The following is a 13,547-nucleotide window of genomic DNA, read 5'->3' as shown; positions in this document are numbered from 1 at the left end:
GTTGAAGAGAACTGTGTTTGGTGTGGCGGCAGCCCTGCTTGTGCCCCTGACCCAACCATGGCTGTCGAGGTCTATCTCTTTACTATAATCTCATCTGCAAGATGGGGTACCTGCCCCACAGCGTACTCTAAAAGATAGTGAGAAGACTTCTGAATTCCTGCTCACAAAGTGAAGCATCTTAAAAGGAAAAAGAACAAAACCATTCCTATCATCATTATTGATTTTTGTTATATCAGGGATTAAGTGTTCAAAGACCTTCATATGAAAAGTTTACTGTTATTAGGTGGAAGACCAAGTTGTTATTTTAGACAATCGTGAATTATTAAAATATAATTCATGTCATTTGGGGTAATTGATAAAAAATTTGTTCATTATTGCCTTCTGGAAAACATATTTTAACATAAAAATGATTACTAAAGTAATTTTATCGTATATGAAATCCATATTGAGAGTACTCATTATTTTATTTTTTTTCCAGGTGCAACTAATTAATTGTCTCTTGTTAGTGGCTACTTTCAGATACAGTTGCCCAATTGTGCTCTCAAACTCATGCTGAAAAATTGAGTCAGCTTTATATTATTTGGATTACAGTATGTAAAAACCTCTTTATTTTATTCTGCCTATTATGTTCAGAATAAAATTCAGGGTACTTACCATTTTGTCTGCATTTAAAACTTTGGTCAAGTTACCAATCTGTTGTAAATCAGTTGTAATTAGGAAATGTTGGTACATTTACTTAAATTGCAGTTTTCTGATTGGAAGCCATTCCAAGTGTATGAAGTTAATTATAGACTGTTTAAAGTCTATTCTTTTATTATCTTTTTAATTAAAGGAGTATATAATTTAGCTGACATTGAACTTTGTTTTTTCTCTGTGGCATTGATGTCATAAATTTTCCAATGTAAAGTAGACGAAAGAGAAAAAAAAAACTCCTTTAAATCCTTTGTACCTTGGGCCGGCCCAGTGGCACAAGCGGTTAAGTGCTCGCGCTCCTCTGTGGCAGCCCGGGGTTCGCTGGCCCGGATCCCAGGTGCACACCAGCGCACCGCTTGTCAGGCCATGCTGTGGCGGCGTCCCATATAAAGTAGAGGAAGATGGGCACGGATGTTAGCCCAGGGCCAGTCTTCCTCAGCAAAAAAGAGGAGGATTGGCATTGGATGTTAGCTCAGGGCTGGTCTTCCTCACACACACAAAAAAAATCCTTTGTACCACTTTGCAAATTTTCTGATTTGGTGTGTTTATGTAGAAACATGGGCAAGACTCCATGCAAGGAGAGCCATGGCTGTTGTACTCCTCACCCAATTTGTCCTGAAATCAATCTGCACGAAAGCCTGGTTTTGTGCTATAAGTGTTGGCTTAACTGTTCAGAAGTCACAGACTCTAGATGCTGTACCTCCTTCCATAGCTCATTTGCTGTTTGACTCCATGCAAGTCAATTAATGGGTTTTGTCCTTTTGTGAGGTATGTATAATAATTATAGGAAACCTTAGCTAGTTCTTTCATACCAGAGCCCAAAGGATGGTTACAGTTGGGGGGACATTAGTAGCCTCTTGCCTTGGCTTTGCCTCTGCAGAAGTCACATGTATCAGTCACCAGCGAGACGGTCTCTCATAATTCAGTCCATCCCAACTACTTGAATTAACTTAATTCACCCTACTTCCATCCCAACTACTTGAATTAACTTAATTCACCCTACTTAAACTTGTTTCTAAGTTTAACTCAACCTAAGTAAACATCTTTTCAGACCAGAAGCACAATTGATTTACTCATTATGAGAAATGAAACGGCTGAATGGACTAGAATTTGCTGGTAGCCTGTGATTGCATTTTCCCGGTAGGGAAATCTCTTTTGAAACCAAATGTAGAAAAAAGTTGCTTCATTTACATAGAAACAGAACAAAGGAATTGGGTGCATTATGACATTGGTGAGGTCTAGACAGAACCAAGAAAGGCAAGTTGCTGAAGGGGCTTTCTACCAAACCAGCCAGAAACCTTAGAATCATTCTGGGAAGTTTTTAAATAAGTTCAAGGATTCCGATGACCCATCCCACTTTATTCAACTCTTGGGAAAAACTAGAGTTAGGTCAGGCAAAGATTATAACAATTAAGATTTATTAAAGAAGGTTCTGAATTGTACCTAGACTTACTTTTTTTCCAAATATTTTCTTATGAAAATTTCCAAACATACAGAAAAGTAAAAGGAACTGTGTAATGAGCATCCATATACCCACCACCCAGATTCTACCATTGACATTTGATTGCACTCCCATATGTCTGTCTCTTCATATTTCCATCCATCCATCAGTCACAATCTCTTATTTTTATGCATTTCCAAGTAAGTTGCAGACATTAGTACACTGTTTTTTAACTTTTTACTTTGAAATTTTTAAAACATTCACAAAAGCCACTATAATAACATAATGAAGTCCCATGTACCCCTCACCCAGATCCACCAGTTGTCAACATTTTGCTAGTCTTGTTTTATCTTTCCCTCATCCACACTTTTTTCTTTGAGTAGTTTAAAAGAGAGAACATATTTTACTTATAAATACTCACAAATACTTATATCTCTAACATATAAGGATATAATACATTACCATTTAACAAGATACTTTACTTTATCTGATACCTATTTCTTGTGAGTTTGTCTTGATTATCTCAAAAAAGTCATTTTACATTTGCTTTGTTTGTATCAGGATCGAAATGCTGTCACCTGTAAACTGCTGGTTCAATCCAGATACATGATTATACTCCAGCCCAGTTATTTTGGCAAGACAACGTCATAGGTGGTGCTTGTACTTCTTTTTTTTTTTTTTTGTGAGGAAGATCAGCCCTGAGCTAACATCCGATGCCAATCCTCCTTTTTTTTTTTTTTTTTGCTGAGGAAGATTGGCATTGAGCTAACATCCATGCCCATCTTCCTCTACTTTATACGGGATGCTGCCACAGCATGGCTTGACAAGCGGTGCGTTGGTGCACGCCTGGGATCCGAACCTGCGAACCCCAGGCCACCGAAGCAGAGTGCACGCACTTAACTGCTGCGCCACCGGGCTGCCCCAGTGCTTGTACTTCTTATTACACCCCCCTCAGGCCGCATGTGATGTCTGGTTGTCATGTTGTTAGGAAGACTGCTCTGTGGGTTTGAACATTGATAGACTGATGCTTCAGTATAAAGTTTACTGTTATGCAGTTTCCACAAAATTATGATCATTTCCTAGATGCATTCATTAATTTGGACTTACAAAATGGTGACTTTTCTAATTTGTTAATTTCTTCTGCATTTATTAGTTGGAAGAACTTTTCCCAGCAACTACTTGTTAATTGTGAAATGCATTTTTTGACCACAAAGGCAGGATAAATGCTTGATTCTATCCCTTTACTTACCAATTTTCAGAATATCAAGTTGTTTCCCTAGCAGCCTCCAAAGGTTTGTTTATTTGTTTATATTTTCAATTTTGGTGAAACACACATGACATAAAATTTACCATCTTAACCATTTTTGAGTGTACAGCTCAGTAGTGTTAAGTACATTCACATTGTTCTGCAGCAGATCTCTAGAACTTTTTCATCTTACAAAACTGAAACTCTGTATCCATTAAATAGCTCTCCATTTCTCCCTCTCCCAGCACCTAGCAATCACCATTCTGCTTTCTGTTTCTATGAATTTGACTACTCTAGGTGTCTTATGTAAGTGGAATCATAAAGTATTTGTCTTTTTGTGACTAGCTTATTTTACTTAGCATAGTGTCCTTAAGATTCATCCATGTTGTAGAATGTGATGGGATTTCCTTCCTTTTTGAGGCTGAATCCAAAGATTTTTTATTATTTTTAAAACTTTTTATTATTTATTTTTTAAATGAACTTGTACATTTTTATATATTTGCTGTGTTTAAATCCATTGCACTCATTGTTCTTTTTGGTGCTCAAATTGTCCCATCTTTGGCCAGCAGGAACCCTTTCAAGATGGCCTCTGAGGCCTTTTGACATGACTCAGTGGTCTTTGATAGCTTCCGTACTTTCTAGTATGACAAGGTTTTCCAGGCTCATCTTGTACATTTCCTGCCCCAGAACTAGAACAGGGCATTTCCCTAAGGGAACCTGGTTCCTTTTAGTATCTAAATACCGTAGTCTAGGCAGCAATATAGGCTTCCTTTTAACTCTTTCCTAATAATATCTTAATTTTTAAAAAATTTCATAGTAAGTATATAACAGGAATCAACTGTTGTTGAGATGGAAATGTGATCTGTTTCTCTTAACTACACTTAAGAGGAGGCTGACTATCTGTGCAGTGATTTGAAACCATGGCCGCGCATTAGAATCGCTCTGTGAGCCTTAAAAAATCCAAATGGCTGGACCACGCCTCAGGCCAATTTTACTAGACTCTGTAGGGGTGGCATTAGGCACCTGGATTTTGCAAACCTCCCCAAGTAGTTCCAGTATGCAGCCAAAGTTGAGAATGCTCATCTAGCAATGAAATCATAACCAAAATAAAATTAAAAAAGAAATACCAAGACTCTGGAAATTCCCTTAGTCCAGAATATATTAGGTTCTAGACTTTTCTGGATGAACTGTCTTTTACCAACTTGATTAAGGGGCCTTTGAAAATATGGGAATCTCATAAGTAACCCAATACTACAAATTTCTAACGTGTCTCCTATTTCTGTGTTACAGATCTGAACAAGCGTCAGCCTCAGGCTTGTTGAGGGCACAGTTGGGTCAGCACATGGCCACCTTGAAAGAACGTGATAATTCTATCACAGAAGAGGTAGCTAAGAAGTCTGAAGTTTTCCAGTCAAAAACGTGGACCAGAGGACAGGGGTTAGTAGTTTTTATTTTTTTTAATAAGTTTCAAGATGTACAAATTATTCATTTAAGGAAATAGTCATGTTTTTAACAATGGTTAACATATTTGAAAAAAGATTAAATAATAGTGAGGGTTTATGGTTGGTTTTAACTTTCTGCTCTCAGGCCTTTTGCATAGTGTTTTATGTAGGAATCTCAACTCCTTACATAACGTTGATTCAGGTTTTGGAGCTAACCTAATTAAGCATATCTACCACAGCATTTTCCAAGGAACTTAGAAGCCTCTTGTGGCATCCTGGTTTTCTTTCTCCACTCCATCCAGACCCGGGAAACAGAGCCGTCTTCCGTGGCTGACGTGTGGGCTGGGGGCGAGAAGGTCCGAGGGAGTGGAGCCTTGCTGTGCCGGGTCCAGCCTAGGCCAAGGAGTTGGTGTTAATTGAGTAGATTCTGAAAAGCCGGTAGAGCTTTGCGAGCGGGGCTGTCATGAGGTCTCTGCTGCGCCTTGGGGAGTTCTGTCTGCTTGGAGTGGGACTGAGACGGGGAGGAGCGGGCCCTGCTGTGGGCCAGACAAGACAGCGAGGGGCCTGACTCAGGAGCTGGCGCAGAGGGGAGCGTGAGCTGCTGAAGAGACCAGGGAACCCATGGAGCAGACTCCCAAGGAAGGCAGGAGGGGCCTGACTCAGGAGCTGGCGCAGAGGGGAGCGTGAGCTGCTGAAGAGACCAGGGAACCCATGGAGCAGACTCCCAAGGAAGGCAGGAGGGGCCTGACTCAGGAGCTGGCGCAGAGGGGAGCGTGAGCTGCTGAAGAGACCAGGGAACCCATGGAGCAGACTCCCAAGGAAGGCAGGAGGGGCCTGACTCAGGAGCTGGCGCAGAGGGGAGCGTGAGCTGCTGAAGAGACCAGGGAACCCATGGAGCAGACTCCCAAGGAAGGCAGGAGGGGCCTGACTCAGGAGCTGGCGCAGAGGGGAGCGTGAGCTGCTGAAGAGACCAGGGAACCCATGGAGCAGACTCCCAAGGAAGGCAGGAGGGGCCTGACTCAGGAGCTGGCGCAGAGGGGAGCGTGAGCTGCTGAAGAGACCAGGGAACCCATGGAGCAGACTCCCAAGGAAGGCAGGAGGGGCCTGACTCAGGAGCTGGCGCAGAGGGGAGCGTGAGCTGCTGAAGAGACCAGGGAACCGATGGAGCAGACTCCCAAGGAAGGCAGGAGGGGCTCCCACCCAGGAGCCAGATTTAGAGCGTTCCCGTCGTGGTCCTCGTCATTCCCTGGAGAAGCCATGTACTCAGAGAGACGGCCTTTCCTTTCCTAAATTTAATGTCTTGTGCACGTGTCTAGTTTCATGTATGTTTTCTCATCCTTATATGTAATATAGGGTTTTCTGGCTTTGATGCTTTTCATTTTTATCGTGCGCAAAGTTCGAGGATTCTGCATGTGCCCCTCCCGGAGGCGCGGCTTGCCATCTCTGCACTGAAGTCACACACCTGTGTCGCTGTGCGCTCCAGAGCCTCGGCCATCACCCCTCAAGCCTCTCAGAGCACCTTCAGTCCTTCTCAAGCCCCCCTTTCTTTGCCCCTTTGATTAAAAGAGAGTAGAAGTACTTTTTTTAAGCATTTCAAACATACAAACAGAGAGTGATAAAATGAACCCAGGAATCCCACGCCTCCCAGCCCAGACTCACATGTGTCGTTACCATTGCACCCTATTTATTTCAGACCTGCTCCTCATCTTCCTTCTCCTCATCTTCCTACCCCTCCTCCTTTTCCCCCTCCCTCTTGGCTTCTCTCTCTCCCCCTTTCACGCACCTTCCCTCCCTTCTTCTGCTCTTTCTCTCCTCTTCTTCTCCCCTCCTTTTCTCCTTCTCCTCCTCTCCCTCCTCTAACCTCCTTCCTCCCCAATTTCTTTCTCCTGAAATAAATTATTACGGAGATACAGCCCCTGTGCGCTTCTCCTCAAGCCCCTGCCCCTTTTCAGAGGTAATCTTGTGCTATCCTTCCCACACATATTTTCATTTCACTGCACTTCCTGTGACTCAATAAATAACCTATAGTTTTGTTTTGTTTGAGGTATGATACCAGTTGTGTGACTGTTTTTTGAGAAAGAACCATGTTCTTGAGGAAAAACCTGTGTTTTTTAGATCCGTTCCACACCTATTGATAAATGTAGATCTTTTTTTTTTTTCTTTCTTTTTTTTTTTTAGGTCAGGAAGATTAGCCCTGAGCTAACATCTGTTGCCAATCCTCCTCTTTTTACTGAGGAAGATTGGCCCTGGGCTAACATCCATACCCATCTTCCTCTACTTTATATGTGGGATGCCTGCCACAGTATGGCTTGATGCACCTGCCATGCATATGTCCACGCCTGGGATCCCAACTTGTAAACCCTGGGCCGCTGAAGCGGAGCAGGGGAACTTAACCACTATGCCACTGGGCTGGCCCAATAAATGTAGATCCTAAGAAGGATTTGTTTTCCGGTTTTGTTGTCCATTTTATCTAGTACCATTTTGTAACAACATTGTACTCCATTCTTGTTCACTCAAGTAGGTCACATCTCAGCCGTGTCAAGGGTGAAGTAAGTAGTGGTCTACTGCCCTTTCCTATCTAGTCATCTTTTTTTTAAAAGGTGTCGTTTATATTAGAAAACGTATTCCCACTTCCAGACAACCAATCCACTCATAATTTTTCAAATAATAACTCCATTATTTTTTTTTTAAAGGATCTCTCAGTGTTGCTTGGTTTTTTTTTTTTTTTTTTAATTTTATTTATTTATTTTTTCCCCCAAAGCCCCAGTAGATAGTTGTGTCATAGTTGCACATCCTTCCAGTTGCTGTATGTGGGACGCGGCCTCAGCATGGCCAGAGAAGCGGTGCGTCGGTGCGCGCCCAGGATCCGAACCCGGGCCGCCAGCAGCGGAGCACGCGCACCCAACCGCCAAGCCACAGGGCCGGCCCAATATCTCCATTATTAATGAGAAGGGGCTGCCCAATTAATAACTTATGAATCAAGTGCTATTCTGCCTCCCCTCGTAGGTTTTTTGTTCCCTTTTAAATCATCCTGATCTCATCTTAGTGACAATCATAAAAATTACCAATAAATTAATCACAAAATCTGTCCTTAAAAATCGAAGTAAGCAGGCAGTTTCTGAAACGGTTAGGTTGTGACTGAAGAAATGCACAGCCGTAAAGAACAATGTTACCAAAATGACGTGGGCAGGGCAAGCCTTGCGAACTTTAGAACAAAATGCTTTTGTGAGTTCTAGGACTGTTTTGATTTACATGTCATGCTTTTACTATTAGCAAAATCAAGTATCTTTGGTTGTTTCCCTGTATTGAAACAATATACACCTTTAGTAAATAGCATGAGTTACATATTTCTCTGTAGATAAAAATCTTAAAAATAAGAGATTTTCAAAATTTAAGAAAGTTCTACTAAAAATTACTTGGCTAAGAGTCTAATGAAGCTCAGAAATATTTACTTTGATCTCTTGGGTAAATGGCTAATTAAACAGTCACATGTAAATGATGTTTACCTGTGGGTCCCCTTGCTGTCAGCTAGAGTCAATCCTGTCTCTTGAGTAAATATATCATTAAAGCCGCTGAAACTCGGATTATGTCCCCTTGAGACCAGATAAGATCCACAGCACCCGCATACCCTATTAGGCAATTACATAATTGAGCTGCAGGCTTTTAAATCAGAAAAATTTATAATTACTTGATGTGGGAAAAAAAATGAGTTGGGTGCTTCATTAAAACACAAAGTGCCTTAATACTCCTTCTCTCCTAAGTGATCTCTGTTTCCACCCAGGAGAACTTCTCCAGGGAAAGCAGAGTGGCTTACTGGTGGCACTCATAGAGTGCCCCCACCACACATACCAGAAAGACACATGACTAGTCACAGAAATCCCTTCATCTCTCCCTAAGGATCGACTGTTCTCTTGATCTTCTCTCTTGAATACTCATTTGCTGGCTCATATGAATACTTTCCCCTTTCTTTTAATTGCTGCACAGATAAAATCCCCTTCGTATAACTTAGACATAGCTTAGGTAATGATGCTTGCATTTCTCTTTAAACATTGAAAAATTACTTCTGGTGTGCAAGAGGAAGGTTCTTGAGGAAAAAGTCAGTTAAATCTGTGTATTAGGGGAGATTGTCATCTACTGTCTACATCCGTGGTTTTTAATTCTCTTGCTTTTCTGTATCTGCGTTAACAGCACTGATTTACATACAGAAGGAAATGTAATTTTATTAAATGCTTTCACATTCGCTTCTGTTTGTATTTGTACCATCCGTCGCAGAAATCAGATTCCTTTGGAGCTAGCATGTGTTTGTCTTAAAAAACTAGCAGGAAAAAAAAGAAAACCAAACTTGGAATATTAAGGTAAACAAAAAGGAGAAAATAAAATTGCCCGTTGACGTTGTGGTGTATGGTTTTTAATATTTAATATATTGGCAAACATGGGTTGTACTGTTTGTGTCCATAGCTTCTTTTTTTCCCACTTGTCACAAGTGAACTTCCTTTCATACCATCACATCTTCTTCTACATCATTCCCAACAGCTGTGCAGAGACCCCTGTGTGGCTATTCCACTGTCCCTTTAACCAGCCTCCTGTTCAACATTTAAGTTGTTTTTAATTTTTCCTGTAGTAAAAAAATTTCAAAGAACATCTGAGCAATTCAGTTTGTACAAATATCCATGCTATTTCCTTAGAATGAATTCCTAGATGTAGAGTTGTTAGGTCGAAGGGAATGCGTGTCTTTCAGCCTTTTGCTCTGCACTGCCAGATCTCACTCTGGAGGGGTCATCAAAGTCACAAGGAATGGAGGAAAATATATATATATATAATCTGAGCACTTTATGAAACTGGGTGCTATCAACTTTTTTTTTTTTAAGCACCAAATTGAGAAGTGCAAATGACATCCAATTTTTTTGTTCATTTGACCTTTATATTACCATTGAGGTCAAACTTTTCCCCTACCTATTTGTGAGCCCTTTGTGGTTCTTCTTTTATAATTTGCCAGTTCGTGTCCTTTGCTCATTTTTCTATTAGGTAATGTTTTTTCTTGTTGACTTGTAAGAATTGTTTTTATATAAATTCGTACAACTTGTTGCAATATTTTGAGCAGTTTGATTTTTGCCTTTCATTTTTCTTAATGATATTTTGGACACAAAGTCTTTTCCATTATTATCTTCATCTGTCTATTTATGCATTTGAATATCACAGTTAAGTTTCTGGATATAAATTAAGAGGCAGCCTAGATGACTCTTGGGGTTCTAGACCTAGCAGGAACCGTAACTGACCTTTGAGAAAAATTCTGGTAGAATTGAGCTGGTAATTCTAAGTGTCCTGCTAAGTGTAAATCATAGGACGATTTGTCTTTCTAAGATCTGAAATATGACCATCAGTCATTCTACAAATAGTGTGTGCCTTGGCATTGAATTTCTAAGCCTTTTCTCCTGGTTCCTGGAAAGGCAGAAAAGTGAGGAACTAGTTTGTTCTATTGACTTAGGCTCCAGACTGCTGAGAACACTGAGACAGTCCCCAGTCTCCCTCCTGGGCTCCAAATGTATAAAATCAAAGAGAGCCTTTATTAGCTAACAGATAAGTTGACACCCAAGCATAGTCTATTCATAAGCACCATCAGGAAGCCCATGGTAAAACTGTTGTCTGGTGGCATTTTTCAGATAGAGAGCTCCAATTTGCAGAGCCCATTCAGTCCCAGCATGAGCTGTGTAAAGCAGCTTGTTCCCTCTTCTCTGGGCTTTTGTTTCTTTGTAGGTATGGGTTAGGGTTGTCAGTTTCAGACTGCAAGCTCCTTCAAATTGGAGGCTTCCTTAGAAATATGCCTGGCTAAAGCATCTGCAAACAGTACATCCTGAGAATGTATTACAGATGTTTTTCCTGACTCTGCAGAAGTTGTTTTTGACTAGAAACCTCTAACCATTCCTTGTCTGAGATTGACTTTTGTTTCTGTCCCTGCTTATCATTATTACCTGCTTATTAGGGATTTATATTGTGGGTTCCCTTATGAATGACCCGTTGGGCAGATCTGCTGCTCTCTTTGTTGGCTCTGTGGTCCAGTAAAGTGAAGCCAACCATTCTCATGTAATTTGACCATCCATCAAAATCCTTATAAAATAAAAGACTCATCTTTGAGAAATTATCTCTAGGATTATCTTAAAAGATGAGTCCTTTTATAAACATCTCTATCAAAAAAGTAAGAGAAATCCTAGAGATAAGAGTATTGAGTAGTGAAGATAAATGGGATAAAATATATGAAATAAGTGAAAACCTGCAGTATGCCCACTACTTTATTTACCTCACCCTGGTAAAAAAAAAAAAAAAAAAAGAGGGCAGAGTGTAGAACTAGTAGCAGTGGTGGTATTCTTATCAAGCATACAAGGACTTATTAGAAAGACATTTGCAGGATTATTATAGCATTTTATTGTGTTCTTTTGAAACCCAGTTGGAACCCAGCTAAAGCAAAAGAGGGTCTTAATATGAAAGGGGTGCACAAAACAGTGAGATAAATTGTGTGTCATCATTGAGGGCCCAGTTACAAGTAATCTGAGTCATTGACAATCCAAAACAGTTTCCATTATCTGCAAATTCTACAGTAAAAAGTGTAGAAAGTCCTTTAACAATTTTATTCTTAAAATATGTGTTAAAACAGTGGCTATTACGAAGTCATGCCAAGAAATTATTAGTTACAGCTATTGCATAAGGTAATACGACGAAGAAATACATATTTGAGGCTCTCTCAGAATGTTTGAATTATTTTAGGAAAAGAAAATTATAACTTTCACTTCAGAATTTGGGTCAGTTCTTTTTGTTCATATTCTAAAATGCTTTTCATAGATCCAGGATGATTGGGCACACAGAATAGGAGCTTATCTCCCTGTGGAAGCAGACAGACTAGAGCAGGAGAGGTGGAGATCTGGAAATGAGACAGGCCACAGTGGCTCAGCTTGCGTACTGACAACTGAGAGATGGCAGGTCAAGGAGGTGACACTATTCTTCACACCTGTCTTCCTGGACAGATTCTGGAAGCAGGTGCAGTACAGTGGTCCATGTAGGCAGCTGGGATTGAGGCATTACGGCAGCCAGTGATGGGAACCAGCCCTGGCCTGAGCTTCAAGGGCAGGACTCTACACCTGAACCCCAGTGTGCAGAAACAGGGATACAATGCAGGTCATCCCAACAGAGAATTATCACAACTCGAGTAAAAGTCAGGGACTACTTTATGTAAATAGAGGAAGAGCTACCTCTTCCTCTAGAACTGGTTACTAGAACTGGACCACAGACAGGTGCTGGCTACAAGGCTAACTTGACACCAAGTCCTTCGGCCGAGGAGACTAGAATTCCTTAAATCCCCTGAAGTCAGCTGCTCCGGCCCCTAGGATAGGCCGTGGATCCAGGTGGCCAGCTGGTCCAGGGGAGGGCAGAGGGCCGGAGCCTTGCAGGGATATCAAGGCCGATGGCAGTGGCCTTGTATGTTCAAAGCCAAACTTACAAGGCAAGATCTTCCATATTCTGCCTCTGTGATTCTTCCTGTCAGGGCATCTTCATGAGGAGAGATGATTATCTTCCCCCTTGTTCACTAGAGAATTATGTTGTTACCACTTCGCTCTCAAACTAAAGATGACCTATGAGGCTTTGTCCAGTTTTGCTCTTCATATTAACTTGTAGAGTCTCGTGTCCATTCTACAGGTTGAGTTGGACATTTCCTTGTATTTACTACTGTTGCCAGAGACCAGGGAAAGGTCAGCACCACCACCGAGATTTCCTCTCCCCGCCGCCTGGGCAAATCACCACTTCCAAGTAGGAAATGAGAGAGAAACACACTCTGGCAGCGGGACAATGTCATCATTGGTTGTTTAACTCTTGTTACCAGTATAGTTTTATTTCTTGGGGGAAGAGTGTTGACCTAGAAATTAAGAGACATGGGTATTTACCTGTCCTGTTAATTTTGACTTTTTCTCTGCCTCTCAAGTTGGCTGTGATAAAATCTGTGCCCACCTCCCTGCCCAGGACACATGAGGCGATATGGGTAAGACAATTTGGTGCCCTTTGAAAACAGATAGGCAGTGTGGCTAGTAAGTTTCCTGAGCTCCCCAGCAGACTTAGCAGCAAAGTGCAGAGTGTGTTTATCCTTGATTGACAATTATGCTTTAAAATAAGGGCAATTCTCTTTTTGCTTAGTGTCTCCTTCTCAGCCACCAAGTTTTTCTACAGTCTTCTCATTTGGGGGAAGTTCAGGGGTCATTTCTGGAAGGATGGGGATACTGCAAGGTCACATTTTTCCAGATCTCTTTCTCAATCCAAACCAACAGCATTCATGCAATGAGAGAGTCGATCTTGGATAAACCAGCCCAGCTTCACAAGAGTGGTCACATTTCACATACGTACTTCACAAGTAGAACACTTCAGCATGACATAAGATTCAGGCCACAAAAAAATGTATTATTACAAGTGTAAGTTGTTGTAAAGAATTAAATTATGCTGCAAAATAATCAGATGTTATTTTATCTTGAAGACATTTTAATTTCAGTTAAATGTCAGGAAGCAAATTAAATCCAAAGTAAAGCTTAACCTAAAATTATGTCTGAAGGCTGGGTCTTTGAGACCAATGGGAATGTGGCTAGAGTTTATTTTTATTTCTTTTAAACACTGTAGGCAGCAGCGTTATTGAAAAAAGCCCCTACAGAAGAGTGTGACGATAGTTCGGCCGTTCTGAATCATCTTGCAG

General features: G+C 41.1%; 2 long non-coding RNA genes across 2 annotated transcripts in view; both read left to right on the top strand.

Moving 5' to 3' along the window:
- LOC131394497 (uncharacterized) overlaps window positions 1-4,783 on the top strand; it is a 38,869-nt gene extending 34,086 nt beyond the window's left edge. Inside the window, exon 5 of the long non-coding RNA XR_009216153.1 lies at window positions 4,671-4,783. This is a non-coding gene — a long non-coding RNA (uncharacterized LOC131394497). The remainder of the gene's footprint in view (window positions 1-4,670) is intronic.
- A 6-nt stretch (window positions 4,784-4,789) lies between these two features.
- On the top strand, window positions 4,790-13,532 carry LOC131394503 (uncharacterized). Its single transcript, XR_009216159.1, has 3 exons — window positions 4,790-4,817; window positions 12,792-12,848; window positions 13,475-13,532. It is a non-coding gene; the product is annotated as an uncharacterized LOC131394503 (long non-coding RNA).
- The last annotated feature ends 15 nt before the right edge of the window (window positions 13,533-13,547 follow it).

The sequence above is a fragment of the Diceros bicornis genome, chromosome 30, assembly GCF_020826845.1.
Source record: "Diceros bicornis minor isolate mBicDic1 chromosome 30, mDicBic1.mat.cur, whole genome shotgun sequence".
In the NCBI taxonomy this organism is placed as follows: domain Eukaryota; kingdom Metazoa; phylum Chordata; class Mammalia; order Perissodactyla; family Rhinocerotidae; genus Diceros; species Diceros bicornis.
The sequence above is the reverse complement of the archived record's forward strand: the minus strand, read 5'-3'. Positions and strand labels throughout refer to the sequence as shown.